The following is a 16455-nucleotide window of genomic DNA, read 5'->3' as shown; positions in this document are numbered from 1 at the left end:
ATATCAAAACATACTAAAATGCTGAAGTAGTAATGCCTTTAATTTAACAGAAAGGTAAGACATGGGAGATGTTTGACAACCATCACATTGCTTCAGGAAGACAGATGGGTAATGTGTGACCATGTATATTAAAATGCAAGCATAAAAGGTTGTGAACATACACATGTAATATATATGGTACAGTGGTGATGTTGGGTGGATGAGAAGGTGCCCATCTGTATTGTTGCCTGGATCACTAATGCTGGTACACACCCTTAGAAGAACATGGAATATGTGTGTATTCCATGACATAGGCCTGTGTCATGGGATGGGTTGCAATCTAGTTGGATCAGGAGGGCCACACAAAGACCTACTCTCATAGTTGTGGTATGTTCCTGCCTTCTCCGGGACTAAAACGGAGCATGCATTGGGGTGGCAGCATACTATGTAGGGATCAGTAGTAGTGAACATAATCATTCAACCCTTGGTCACTGGAGTGAGGCCTACTGGTTCAGTCACCTCTTGTAAAGGTCAACTGCTGTTTGTTTGATAGTCCAGCAAAGCTGCAAGCTGGGTGGTACATACGCTGGAGTATGGGAGAACCAGCCTGTCTCTGTGATTCCCCAAGTGTGTGTTGAATCAGTCATATATCACAAGGAAAGGGCCCAAACACATCTCAGGAAGAGGGAGATTAGGATGAATAGGGAATGTAAAAGCAGAGGGCCCAGGATCAACTTTTTAATGCACATATAATTGTGACTGATATCCAGGAGTGTACACTGGTAACTCGCATGACAATCGATGTAGGAGCTATCAGCTCTGGAGTCCTGCCTTGCTGTGCTGCCCTGCTGCCTGCTGTTCCCCTGGCTGGGTGATAAGGACTGCACATGCATCCCTTGATTCTAGAGTGACTCCAAGGCCAACTTGCCTGGCCTCCTGTTATGAATTCTCAGGGACATTAAAGACTTCCAACCACCCTGCTTCAGCGAAGTGGGCCTAAGGTGTTTGTAGGAGCAGATACCATGCTTCTTCAGTAGGCCCTGCATATCGCCTCTTTTTCACAGTTTCGAACGGTGCATCACTCCTGTTGCACCGGTCAGAACCAATCAATCGCCTCTATTGCGTGGTTTGGAATGGGCGCATCGCCCTGTTGGATCGGTCAGAACCAGCACATTACCCCTGTTGTGTGGCTCATAACCAGCTCATCGCCGCAATTGCATTGGCCTTAGCGTAGCTTCATAAGCACAACTGTGCAGTACATCACACAATGTAAATTTGTATTGAAATGCGTCAAACATTTTGACGCACATGTAGAAAACGTGCTGGTTACAACGAGAAAATGATGCAATGGGTATGGCAGGCTAGATACAAGGACGTGTGGAAGTTACTTTCACTTTCTGTTAGTGTCTGTTGTTTGGAGCTAGTTGTTGTTGGAGTGGAGTGAGAGTTTTGCTGGGCTTTGTGCTGTTTGTAGTGTAGTCTGTGCCTGATCTGTCCCTGTTTTCTCTATATTGTGCACTTTTTGTGTCTTTGTACTGTAAGTTGTAACTGTATTTGTCTTCGAATCGTTAGGTATTTATCCTTTTTGGGAGTTTTGTAATCTAGCGAAAATTTGTGGTTTAAGGGGTCTTATTTGTTTATTTAGGATGTGTATGAGGAATAAGGCCATGCCTGGGAAGGATAGAGACAAAAATGAAGTTATTAGATTTATATAGCTGGTGATTCACTACCTGCCACACATGGTGGCTTCCATGGGTAGAGTGAGCCAAAGTTACCCTTCAAAGATTGAAAGGACAGATGGAAGTGGTCCAGTAGCAAATGACCCAGGTTTTTTGAGAAGACCAGACCATTTTGCAGCTCAAGCACCATTGGGTGGATGTGATGGACCTGCTGGGTTTGGAGTTGGTTGGAGGCCCCGTAGGTATGTATTTACGTGCCATCATCATGTAGTAATGTTGCTATATTAGTCATGCTAAAATCAAAACACAAAGGGGCCGATTCCGATTCCGGACGCAAAACGTACGACCAACACGGACCCGGAATGGAGACCGACCGACACGGACCGGTGCCATACGACCCGTGCAGTACGATGCAACGCGTGTAAATTACAACCGACACGTACGGAATACAAGCCGTATGACCGAGCTGTAGGGAAAACCTTGATTCGGCCGGAAAATGGACGCGATTTGCACTGACCGACACGTACCAGGAATGATCCCGACCGACACGTACCCGCGATGTCCAATCCATGCAGTACGATGCAATGCGTGTAAACCCAGACCGACTCGCACGGAGCCCAAGCCACATGACCGACACGCACAGAAAACAGGGACCTGTTGCAATAGAGAGCTCAGTGACCGACGCGTATGAAACACAGAAGAAGTCAGCGTGAAAGACCTGGAGAAGCCCGCACGAGCCAACATCAGCGTCTGTCTCGGTCAGAAGAACGTCTCCTTCATGCCTAGAAAACCCAAATGAAAGAATACAAAAAAAAGGACCAAACAAGCAATGACAAAGTCAATAAATATGCAAAAAAAAACTTGGAACAAAGACACACCCACAACTGCACCTATATAAAGGACATCAATCACTACCATGAACCTTTGCAAATAGAAGACAACAGCCAGCAGAAAACACCATCACACAGCAACCACAGACACACTCACAACTCACAACTCACCCATCACACAACTTTCACACCATTAGCACCTCACCAAAAGCACCCACACATACAGCTAGCAAAACCGACACTCACCCACCCTCACTTGCACCCTCACACACACATCACTCACCACCACCCAGTACCATACCCCCAAAGAAGAATCCAAAGCTCACAGATAGTGAGCTAGAAGTGCTGGTAGACAAGATCATCAGAGTAGAGCCAAAACAAAGATGTGGGCGAGGATTGTGGACAAGGTGAACACACAAGCACAAACATTGCGCACAAAGGACGATATCCAGAACAGGTGGTATGACGTGCGCAGGAGGGTCAAGAAACTCATCGAGAAAGATCATGCCTTGAGTCAGCGCACTGGCGGTGGCCCTCCTGCCAAACCAGTATACTTCAGGTCCTGGGAGGAGAAGGTGCAGGACATCCTACCACCAGAGAGCGTCCATGGTCTAGCAGACATACCAGAGCCTTGTGAGTACACAACCAACATACTCAATATTGTGTGGCAAGGGGACAGTGAAACCATGCACCGTTAGCAAAGTCACAGTAACCAATAGATAATCATCCCAATCAATCAATCAATCAATCAGTCAATCAATCATTTATAAAGCGCACTACATACCCGCGAGGGTCTCAAGGTGCTGGGGGGGCGCTACTGATCGAACAGCCAGGTCTTGAGTATACTCCTGAAGGTCAGCAGGTCTTGGGTCTGTCGTAGGCTCAGTGGGAGGGTGTTCTATGTCTTGGCGGCAAGGTGGGAGAAGGATCTCCTGCCGGTGGTTGTTCTTTGGATGCACGGGACGGTGGCGAGTGAGAGGTCGGCGGAGCGTAGCTGGCGGTTGGGGATGTAGAAGGCGAGCCGTCTGTTGAGGGAAGCTGGGCCGGTCTTGTGGAGTGCTTTGTGTGCGTGGATGAGGAGCTTGAAGGATATCCTCTTGTTGACGGGGAGCCAGTGCAGGTTTCTCAAGTGGGGGGTGATGTGGCCGTGTCGTGGTACGTCGAGGATCAGTCGTGCCGAGGCGTTTTGGATGCGTTGTAGTAGTTTGATGAGCTTGGTTGGGGCTCCCGCGTAGAGGGCTTTTCCATAGTCGAGTCTGCTGCTGATGAGGTTCTAGGTGACTGTCTTTCTTGTATCTGTTGGGATCCATCTGTAGATCTTGCAGAGCATGCGGAGGGTGTTGAAGTAGGAGGAGGAGACGGCATTGACTTGCTTGGTCATTAAGAGTGTTGAGCCGAGGATGATTCCCAGGTTGCGTGCGTGGTCGGTGGATGTCGGGGCTGGCCCCAGTGCCGACCGCCACTCAGAAGGGGGACCCCTGGTATACAATAGTGGCAGGTAGGGCAGGGGAAATAAGGAAAACCAATAAAGAAAACTACCTGCCAAGATAATTCAAGAAGGCCATGTAAAGGGTCCGGGGATGGGTGACCACACACTGTAGGCAGACCACGACAAACTTCAAATAAACAGCAATGTCTTTGAATCACACTCAACTTTATTGATTTTTTAGTGTGATCAAAAAACTAATTAGGATTGTAAGGCTGCCATAGGATTGATCATCCTATGGAAGCCTTACGATCCTAATTTGTTTTTTATTTATGTGAACCAAATCTATATGTTGTTTGTAAAAGGATGATGTTAATGTGGAATGTGTGTTAGTATGATTGTGACTTGTGAATGAGATGTGTGGGACTGAGCTATTACACTTTCGTGAATCTTGAAATGTTATTTTATTAATCTAATTAAATAATTTTGATCACACTAAAAAATCAATAAAGTTGAGTGTGATTCAAAGACATTGCTATTTATTTGAAGTTTGTCCTGGTCTGCCTACGGTGTGTGGTCACCCATCCCCGGACCCTTTACAGGGCCTTCTTGAATTATCTTGGCAGGTAGTTTTCTTTATTGGTTTTCCCAGTGCCGACGGCCACCAGGAGTCGTCCCAGGCTGAAGGGTTGGAGCCGAGGATGAGGACCTCCGTCTTGTCCGAGTTCAGCTTCAGACGGCTGATCTTCATCCAGTCGGCGACGGCCTTCATTCCTTCGTGGAGGTTGGCTTTGGCGGTGATGGGGTCCTTGGTGAGGGAGAGGATCAGTTGAGTGTCATCGGCATAGGAGATTATGTTGAGGTTGTGCTGTCGGGCGACGTGTGCGAGCGGGGGCCATGTAAATGTTGAACAGTGTCGGGCTGAGGGAGGATCCCTGGGGTACGCCGCAGATGATCTCGGAGGCTTTCGAACGGAATGGGGAGGCGGACGCTCTGGGTTCTGCCGGAGAGGAAGGAGGTGGTCCATTCCAGAGCCTTGTCTCGGATCCCTGTTGCGTGGAGGCATGCACGTAGTGTGCGGTGGCAGACGGTGTCAAAGGCGGCAGAGAGGTCTAGGAGGATGAGTGCTGCGGTCTCACCGTTGTCCAGCAGGGTCCTGATGTTGTCGGTGGCGGCGATGAGGGCAGTCTTGGTGCTGTGGTTGCTGTGGTACCCTGACTGGGAAGGGTCCAGGATTCTGTTTTCTTCGAGGTATCGGGTTAGCTGTCTGTTGACAATTTTCTCGATGACCTTGGCCGGGAAGGGGAGCAGAGAGATGGGCTGGAAGTTCTTGAGGTCTCTTGGGTCTGCCTTAGGTTTTTTGAGTAGGGCGTTTATCTCGACAAGTTTCCAGCTCTCAGGGAAGGTCGCGGTCTCAAGGGAGAGGTTGATGACGTTGCGCAGGTGGGGTGTGATGGAGCTGCTTGCTTTGTTGAAGACGTAGTGCGGTAATGGGTCTGACGGAGAGCCGGAGTGGATTGTGCTCATGGTCTTGATGGTGTCATCGACGCTCACGCTGGCCCAGGCTTATACAGGAAAAACGAGTGTCACAGAAGGCAAACAGGGTACAAGAATACAGGGAAAAAACCAGTGTCACAGAAGGCAAGAGGGCACAAATACAGGAAAAACGAGTGTCACAGAAGGCAAACAGGGCACAAGAATACAGGGATAAAACGAGTGGCACAGAAGGCAAAAGGGGCACAGAAATACAGGAAAAACGAGTGTCACAGAAGGCAAACAGGGCACAAGAATACAGGGGCAGCTGAGAAACAGAAGGCAAAAACGGGCAGAGAGGCATGGGGCAGCGAGGGGTACAGAAGGAAAAACCGGACAGAGACACGGGGGCAACGAGGGGTACAGAAGGAAAAACCGGGCTGAGAGACACGGGGACAGTGAGGGGAACAGAGGGAAGAAAACGGGCACAGAACACGAACAGGCAGCGGAGGAAGACAGAACAACAGCAATCACAGACACAACAATGAAATACAGGCAATACAATAAAACAATAGAGCGGAAGATGAACAAACCTATGGCCTATCACTGGCCACCTGGGATGAGGCGCAGGTTGTAGCCTGCGGGTGGTGGAGGGCCTCGAACTTCCTCTGCAGCAGCGGCAGCTGGGGCAGGGACACACAGGCGGTGCTGTGCAGAGGGGGGAGCGACTTACCTGGTGGGGTCAAGGGTCGCCCAAGATGTGTATGCTAATCAGACAAACACAATACCTGCCATCTCATAGTGACTTGTAACTGTGTAATGACATGTACAAACCTACCAACAAATAGAGCAAGGCAGTGGCATGAAGCTAAATAAACACTGTCAGACAGTTTGCCACCACAAACACATTACCTCACAGTGAAGCTGACTGACAGGAAGGAATAGTGGGTATGCAGGTGAAGTGAGTGTATCCAAAAGCATGATGGGGTTTGTAGTCACAGATAATGCTCCCCCTCAAAATTGGCCCATCAAGACCTCCCTGAACCATGCACACATCACAGGGAGTGGAAAATGACTGACAATATGGCTGACACTGGGTCCTGCTGTGGGGAGCACAAGGCCCTGGTAGGGCTTGTGCGCAAATCAGAAGCAGGACACCACTGCCTGACATCCTGAAAGACAACTTGCACGCCCTCCAATGGAACCACGTTTCATGGTGGGGTGCCTGGCCGGGTGGGAAGGAGGACTGACAGCTCTGACCATACTTACCAGCATGTGGACACACACACACACCCCTGTAGTGAAATATCACCCAGAGATACACCGCACTGGGTGCTGCTGTGTGAAGCACAGGGGCTCTCTTTGGACTTGTAGCCAAGCAAACAAAAGGACTTCACAGTCAGCCATCTTGCCATTGCTGTCACACCCCCTCACAGGGAAGCAGAGCCAAAAGGAAGGAAGTATGGGCATGCTGGGAATGGGGGTGTAGCCAAAAGCATGATGGGAGTTGCAGTCACACACATTCCCCACCCACCCACATGGCCCAGCAAGCTCACACTGAACCATGTTCGCCTCACAGGGAGTGGGAATGGATTGACAAAATGTCTGACACTGGGCTCTGTAGTGGGGAGCACAAGGCCATGCGGGGAACTGGGCACCAACAAACACCAGGACTGCACAGTCAGCCATCTTGCTATTGCTGTAACACCCCCTCACAGGGAAGCAGAGTCAAAAGGAAGGAAGTATGGGCATGCTGGGAAGGGGGGTGTAGCCAAAAGCATGATGCGAGTTGCAGTCACACACATTACCCACCCACCCACATGGCCCAGCAAGCTCACACTGAACCATGTGCGCCTCACAGGGAGTGGGAATGGACTGACAAGATGTCTGACACTGGGCTCTGTAGTGGGGAGCACAAGGCCATGCGGGGAACTGGGCACCAGCAAACACCAGGACTGCACTGACTGACATCCTGAAAGTTAACCTGCACCCACTGCAATGGTGCCACGCATCATGATGGGATAACTGGCCTGGAGACAAGGAGGTCCTGACTTGAAAACAAATAACACCGATGCTGGCCTGGCTGTGGAGGTGTGTCTTGCAGATGACAAGTGTGGAGAGCCATATATAGTACATTGCACAAAACACACAGGAACTCACATATACTTCATTGACAGGGGACATCTAACAGTGAATGGAATGGACACACCAATATAGCCGACACCATAGCATGGTCTCATTCACACTCGGTGCTGTTGTGATCTGCATTCCACTCCTACATCGTGCTGAAACATAGGCATCCTTCACACAACACACCACTCACTGACATAGACACTGTAGACACAAGGTCTAACCTGGACTGCATTGGAGGAGACATGCTACTCACAGCAGCCAAACCGCAACACACACACCACCGGTTTTCACTGTCATGAGCATTGAAAAGCCAGAGTGCTACTTTGCCCAATCCATGTCCCCATGGAGAACATTGACAAGTCAAATCACATATGCACGTACAAAACTCAGCACCAGACTCATTAATGATGGTGACATTATCACTTGTATGAAATGAGATGGGAACTAGGAACACTGTAAAAAAACACTTCCTCCCAAGATATCACAGGCATACAGGACTGTGACCATGTCGTACCAATACACCAAAGTGACACACAAAGACTAGCAAAATCTGCTACCACACATGCCCCAATCTTACAACATATCCTCAGTGGAATTGCACATATGTCCTTGTTAAAGCTCAAATGTGTACAGGGATGACACACCTGTGTCAGCAACGTGATGGCCCTTGAGTAGTAATGGCCATTTACAGCCAAATGTATACATGAGCTGGGCATGCACACACTTCGACATGCACATTGAAATGTTTCATTTGGGCTGGGCAATGTGCCACAACAATATCAATCTCTGTCCGTGACAACCTTGGACAAAGCAGTGTACAGGCACGCATCCTGACGTACAGTAGAAAATGTCATGTATGTAAACCATTGATGCCTGTAGAAACATAACTTACATTGTGTGTCTCTTCCAAACACAGGTGGTGCTGGGGACACAGCACCAAATGAAGAGGAGTCCCTCTCCCAGACTCTGGTGGACCCTCATCTCTCTGGTGTGGATCCGTCTCTGTTCTCTTCTGATGACGACAAACAACCTGGCACCTCCAGTGTGAGTCATCATGCAGCACCAGCAGTACCAACATCTGCACCCCCTGTACCCACGCCTCCAGCATCTGGCAACAGACAGGGCACCCCAGCCAACACGGACAGACCAAGGCCACAGACCACCGACAGCACAGGGACACAGGACCCCCAAGAAGCTACGGACAACACCACCAGCAACAACACCCAAGGGGGCCCAGTGTCACCTGTGCGTGCCACCCCAGGTCCTGCCCGTGTGGATAGGAGTGCTGGGAGGGGTGCTAGGCAGAGGGCGTGCCTTGTAGAGGGGGCTGGACTGCATGATGACCCCCAACTCGCACGCATCATAGATGCGTACCAGGATAGCACCGGAGGATTCGGCCAGGTAGTGGGGATCCTCAAGGACATTCAACAGGAGCAGGCTGTCCATCATGCCCGCATGGAGGCAAAGTGGGATGCACTTACTGCGGTGCATCGGGACATACTCCAATGCCTCCGCCAGATAAGCACCAACATGTCCACACCTCCCTGTGTGGCCACAACATCTGTTGCCGCACGATCTGCCAGTGCCACAGGGAGGGAGGATGACTCTGGCGGAGAGTCCTCTGCACCGCAGATGCCTGCACCTGAGGATCCCCTCCCCAAGAAGAAGAGGGGCCGTCCGAAGAAGGACAAGTGAGACACAGATGTCCATGCACATCCGCCAGGGCCTCTAAACCTGTTCTGGACAATGTTCTTTGTGCGCAAACCGTTCACCTGGTCGTATCTAACACAACTCGCCTACATGACATGGAGGGTTCATGTTGGTCCAATGTAGCAGATGACTGTGGAGTTTACTCTGGACATTTCAGCTACCAACTCTTCCAACTCTACTGTGAACTTTGGATTCAAAACCCAATGTACAGCACCCACCATCCTGTGCACTATACTCACACATGTTTGTAAATAAATTCACCAGTACACTATACTATGTTGTGATTCCAACTTGTCATGTGTCATGAAGATGTTGATCTGCTAAACAACACAGTGCACGCCAAATACTACTACAATGTGATCAACGTTATGTGAGTCATGGTGAAGTGAGGTGACACATGTGAGGGAGGCACACCACATGGCACCACAACACATACTCACCATGGCCATGTAACTCATCCCACACAATGATGCTGACCTGAAATACATTGGAATGCACAGACACCACACCTATCCACAGTCAGTGGTAACAATCCCACAGGTGAGGTAAGCAAATGTCAGTCAGATGTGGGAAGACAGACAACGCATCTAACAAAGCATAGCACAGGTTCATTACACATCAGCAACATGTTTATTCCACAATAGTTGCAAGGTAATTGTACGTTACAGTGTACACACTGTCACAAAGTGTCGGAGAATTGAAGCCCAGGGGTGTGTGGCACATCACCTGATGGGAATTGACAACTTCCACAATGGTGTTGGATTCAGGGTGTTGGGGGTCATTGTTGAGCAAACAACAGGCAAAGTACCCTGGGAAGGACAGACACAAGGCACAGTCAAAATTGGGAAGGACAGACACAAGACACAGTCAAAAGCACAGCAGAACAGGAGAGAAATGCAATACACATGCGCAAAACATGTCAAAACAAACCTACACAGAAACAAGTTAGCAGTTCGACACTATTGTGGAGTACAGACCACCTGAAAGGACACATCACTGCACACATCCAGTCAAGTGGCACACAGACACACTCAAACAGCAACAGAGCAGTCCCAACACATTTCAGGCTAACTCAATACATTGACATAACAACCCTGTAAACTCACATTCAGGTGAAGAAGTTGTTGATGAGCTGTGTGCGGACGTCACCCTCATCATCATCATCACTGGCATCGTGTTCCAGGCCTGGATCCTCCACAGGTGGCGGAGGTAGGTCATCGTCATCCTGGATGAGAGGCAACTTCTTCGAACTGCCATTTTGTGTAGCATGCAGCATACAAGGATAATTTTGGGCATCTTGGCAGGGTCATATGGGAGGGCCCCTCCGGTCTTGTCCAGGCAGCAGAAGCGGCTTTTCAGGAGACCAAATGTCCACTCAATCACCCATCTGCTCTGACCATGTGCCTCATTGTAGCCCATCTCGGCTGGTGTCACAGGGTTCCTGAGGGGTGTCAGCAACCACGGCATGTTGGGGTACCCGGAGTCACCTACATACAAACAATTGAACAATTAGCTGAGTTTTGAAAGAGGGTGGAATGCAACAAAGCCAAACACACACAATGGTAAACAGCCAGTACACACCGATAAGTTAGGCACGCTGTTCTGGCATCTGTGACATCAGCGTTGCAATGCGACTACTCCTCATGATGTAGGCATTGTGCGCAGAACCGGGGAAACGTGCACACACATGTGTGATATACATGTCTGCAAGACATATCACCAGAGCATTGATGGAGTGGAAATATTTCCTGTTCTGGTATGCTTGCTCATGTGCCCGTGGTGGTACCAGGGCCACATGTCTACCATCAATAGATCCAATGACGTTCGGCATCCTTCCCAGTGTATAAAAAGCATCCTTTATTTCAGTGAGTTGACCTGGGCTAGGAAACTTGATGTACAGGCAAGGAAATGCAACATTCCCTCCAAGACATCGCGTAGCACACGACTGAACATAGTTTGCGACATACCACCAGCAGTTGCCACAGTGTACTGGAAGGTACCAGTAGCAAAGAAGTGCAGGGTTGCCATCACCTTCACCTCTGGGGTCAGTGCTGTAGGGTATGTCCGGCCAGGTAGCAGATGTGGCGCCAACTGCTCCGCCAACTCCTCAATCAGTGGCCTGGTGAAGCGGTACCATCGGATGCAGTCGGGTTCCTGCATGGTTTCAAGGTCTGGGAACGGTTTATGGACAGCTGGTGCCCTGCAGTACAGAGATGAACAAAGGAAGATTGTCCATTCATCCACCCATGTGGCTATGACCAAGCAAAATATCACATGATACCTCATGACAATACACAATGTACTGAGGTGTGTGCTGTTGGGTATGGACACATATGTCACCTACATGCACGTCACCTCACATCTCAAGTCCACATGTCTACATAAGTTCCAAGTAGTGCAATGGCCAATCGTTGGGCTGTGACAGAGTACCTATGTACTGCTGTCACATTACAAACACACACCACAGTGACAAGTGAGGCCTGATGTCTCCCAGGCATCACAGCTCTTTGACATGCAGATACCTGGGTCCCTGTATTGCCACATGGAGACTGGCATGACATGGTGTATCATGTTCAAGCCACAAAACAACCGTGAGTCCCACAGGTAGTGGCCACTGTTGTCTCTACAGGCCCTACATGGACGTCTCGTAGACACACACACACAATCAATGTTGATGAACAAACCACATGGATGTTGAGACTGTCCCACATTGGGCACATTTGATCATCCACATCTGAGACACAACATGCACACAGACAGTGGGTGTACATCAGAATTGTGGCTATAGGTCTCACTGTGACATACACACCATCACACCCAGACTCAGGGTGTATGTGACATGTCCTAGACATATCCAACCTGCAACTGTGTCCATGACTCATGACAATAACTGTACAGTTGCACATCACAGTTGTAATGTGCACAACACTCAAAGGATTCTGTCCCCATGAACACGTGCACAGCCTGGGAGTGGCTGCACAAAAGAGCCACACAACCAACCAAATTTTTGCCCACCAAAACACACAGGTAATGCAGCCTAACATGCCATGGCACACAGCGTGGCACATGCTGTAGTGTGGTAGGTGTGCACCTCAGTCCCCGGCAAGTAATTGTGGGTGGAAGCCGTCAAAAAGTAACACCAATGTCAACCGACGCGTGTGACTATCATGCATACGTATTGCACAGTTCAGGACCGACTATGCGTACGCATTGCACAGTTCAGGACTGAGCCGTGCGTACGCTTAGACATTGACTACAATGTGAACCGATGTGGGTGACTATCATGCATACGTTTCGTGCAGGCATGGACCGAGACCTGCGTACGCCTTGGCCATTGAATCGTATGGAGACGGGTGCGTGAGTATTTTCAAACTACGCGTTGTACAGTCAGTTGACCGAGCAGTGCACACCCATTGGCTATGGACTGTCATGAAGACGGATGCAGATTCAAAACTTGTACGAGTCGTGCGCTGGAAATTCAGTTGGATGCCTACAACAATGTTTTAATTACTAGGGTTTTATGAAGGTGAAGATTTGAACGATGCGGAAGACGTGTACGAGTCGTACATTTCCCTGGATTGGCCAGATTCATAGAATGCAACCGTGTTGGACCTATCACTTGGGACACATGGCACAGATTCTGCCTCTGCAGCACAGATATAAGGCTGTCTGGCCCCCGTTGCTTCTGTGCCCCCTTTTGCACTGTGACCGTTTCACTTGTGACCCTATTTGCCCTGTTTTTGCCGTTTTTCCGCTTGTTTTTCCCGCCCGTTACCGCTGCTGCATCCCTGCGGCCCCGCCCCCCGCCCCCATTGGCTCCCTCCCAGCTGCTCCTCCCTCCCACCTCCCCTTCTTATGGCGGCCGCTGCGCGGCAGTGAGAGCGACTCTTGACCCTTCCTTAGGCAGGTCGCTCCCCACGCCGCGCAGCTCCTCCAGAATGCGCCTGTGCTCCTGCTCCGCTCGCTGCTACTCGTTTGTGGGTTCGAGGCCTGCCTCCGCCCGCAGGCCTCCACCTGCGCCTCATCGCCTCAGGTTTGTTGTTGCCACTGCTCGTTGTGCCCCCTTTTCTCCTTGTGACCCGTTGCTCTGTGCCCCCTTTTGCACTGTGACCGTTCTGCTTCTGTGCCCCCTTTTCTCCGTGTGACCCGTTGCTTCTGTGCCCCCTTTTGCACTGTGACCGTTTCGCTTGTGACCTTATTTGCCCTGTTTTTGCCATTTTTCTGCTGCCTTGCCTTAGGCTTGTTTTTCCCGCCCGTTACCGCCGCTGCGTCCCAGCGGCCCGGCCCCCCGCCCCCATTGGCTCCCTCCCAGCTGCTCCTCCCTCCCACCTCCCCTTCTTATGGTGTCGCTGTGCGGTCGCGCCTTTGGCGCGGCCTATGGCGCGCCAAAGGCAAGCCCATCTGCGCCCGTCCGCGCCTGGACCGCGCCCAGCGCCAGAACCCCTGGATCCCGAAGCCACCACAACACCAGACTGCACTACGACTCCATCAGCCTCCACGCACTCAACCCTGGACGACATCACGCCTGCTACCATGCCACCCCAAAGCGCACCCAAGGACCCTTCACCTGCCGGAACTGCAACTACACCAGCATCCAGCCCGACAAACCATCAACCAGAGAACCCAACCACCTCCGATGCATCCTCCTCAACACCCGCTCCGCCCGCAGGCACGCCGTCGATCTCTGGGACCTCCTGGACTCAACCACCCCGACGTCGCCTTCCTGACGGAGACCTGGCTGGACACTACCTCGGCACCAGACATCGCCACTGCCATCCCAGAGGGCTACAAAATCTCCCGCAGAGACCGCATCAACAGAGTAGGAGGGGGAATCGCCATCATCCACAAGGACACCCTCTGAGTATCAACCAACACGGACGACACCCTCACCACCGCCGAGCACATGCACTTCCAGATCCACACCGACCCCAACACCACCCTCAGAGGAACACTCGTCTACAGACCACCCGGACCCCGACCACAGATCTGCGACACCTTCGCCGACTTCATCAGCACCTACACCATCATCTCCACGTCCCTGCGGCTCCGCCCCCCCTCCCCCATTGGCTCCCTCCCAGCTGCTCCTTCCTCCTACCTCCCCTTCTTATGGCGGCCGCTGCGCGGCAGTAAGAGCGACCCTTAACCCTTCCTTAGGCAGGTCGCTCCCCACGCCGCGCAGCTCCACCAGACTGCGCCTGTGCTCCTGCTCCGCTCGCTGCTACTCGTTTGTGGGTTCGAGGCCCGCCTCCACCCGCAGGCCTCCACCTGCGCCTCATCGCCTCAGGTTTGTTGTTGCCACTGCTCGTTGTGCCCCCTTTTCTCCTTGTGACCCGTTGCTCTGTACCCCCTTTTGCACTGTGACCGTTCTGCTTCTGTGCCCCCTTCTCTCCGTGTGACCCGTTGCTTCTGTGCCCCCTATTGCACAGTGACCGTTCTGCTTCTATGCCCCCTTTCTCCGTGTGACCCGTTGCTTCTGTGCCCCCTTTTGCACTGTGACCGTTTCGCTTGTGACCTTATTTGCCCTGTTTTTGCCGTTTTTCCGCTGCCTTGCCTTAGGCTTGTTCTTCCTGCCCATTACCGCCGCTGCGTCCCAGCGGCCCGGCCCCCCGCCCCCATTGGCTCCCTCCCAGCTGCTCCTCCCTCCCACCTCCCCTTCTTATGGTGTTGCTGTGCGGTCGCTGTGCGGTCGCGCCTTTGGCGTGCCAAAGGCAAGCCCATCTGCGCCCGTCCACGCCTGGACAGCGCCCAGCACCAGAACCCCTGGATCCCGAAGCCACCACAACACCAGACTGCACTACGACTCCATCAGCCTCCACGCACTCAACCCTGGACGACATCACGCCTGCTACCATGCCACCCCAAAGCGCGCCCTAGGACCCTTCACCTGCCGGAACTCCAACTACACCAGCATCAACCAGAGAACCCAACCACCTCCGATGCATCCTCCTCAACACCCGCTCCGCCCGCAGGCACGCCGTCGATCTCTGGGACCTCCTGGACTCAACCACCCCCGACGTCGCCTTCCTGACGGAGACCTGGCTGGACACCACCTCGGCACCAGACATCGCCACTGCCATCTCAGAGGGCTACAAAATCTCCTGCAGAGACCGCATCAACAGAGTAGGAGGGGGAATCGCCATCATCCACAAGGACACCCTCCGAGTATCAACCAACACGGACGACACCCTCACCACCGCCGAGCACATGCACTTCCAGATCCACACCGACCCCAACACCACCCTCAGAGGAACACTCGTCTACAGACCACCCGGACCCCGACCACAGTTCTGCGACACCTTCGCCGACTTCATCAGCACCCACACCATCACCTCCACGGACTAGATCCTCCTCGGGGACCTGAACTTCCACCTCGAGAACAACAACGACGTGAACTCCGCCGCCCTGATCGACAACCTCACCAACCTCGGACTCAAACAGCTCGTGACAACACCCACCCATGCCGCTGGTCACACACTGGACCCATCTTCACCGCAAGCCCCCACGTCTCCTTCAACCACACCACTGAACCCCACTGGACAGATCACAGATGCGTCCACTTCACCTTCAGGAAACCCACCACACACCACCGCACCCAACAGATGCCACGCTGCCGCTGGGGCAAGGTCACCGAGGACCAACTAACCGCCACCCTCGCCCTGGGACCTCCCGCAGATCCCACCGAACCCAACACCGCCGCCACCAACTTCAGACAATGGATCATCGACTGCGCCAACACCCTCGTCCCACTCAAGACCTCCACCACTAACCATTCCAGCAAGAAGGCCGCTTGGTTCACCAAAGACCTCCGGACCTCCAAGCGCAACTGCCGGAAACTGGAGAAGAACTGGCTCCACGACCAAACACCAGACAGCCACTCAGCCCACAAGAACACCATCCGCAAACACCACCAACTCATCAGAACCACCAAGAAGACCGCCTTCAAGGACCGCCTAGACAGCAACGCACACAACAGCAAAGAGCTCTTCAACATCGTGAAAGAACTCTCCAACCCCAGCTCCAACACCAACAACATCCAACCCTCACAAGGCTTGTACGACTCCCTGGCCACCTTCTTTCACCGCAAGATCACCGACATCCATGACAGCTTCAACACCGCCACCCCCACACTCATCGTCGAGACCGCCACCGCTGAGAACACCACCTTCACCAGCCGGGTGACCACCTGGTCCAACGTCAATGACGAAGACACCATCAAGACCATGAA

This window comes from Triturus cristatus, chromosome 7 (genome assembly GCF_964204655.1).
Source record: "Triturus cristatus chromosome 7, aTriCri1.1, whole genome shotgun sequence".
Lineage (NCBI taxonomy): Eukaryota > Metazoa > Chordata > Amphibia > Caudata > Salamandridae > Triturus > Triturus cristatus.
The sequence above is the reverse complement of the archived record's forward strand: the minus strand, read 5'-3'. Positions refer to the sequence as shown.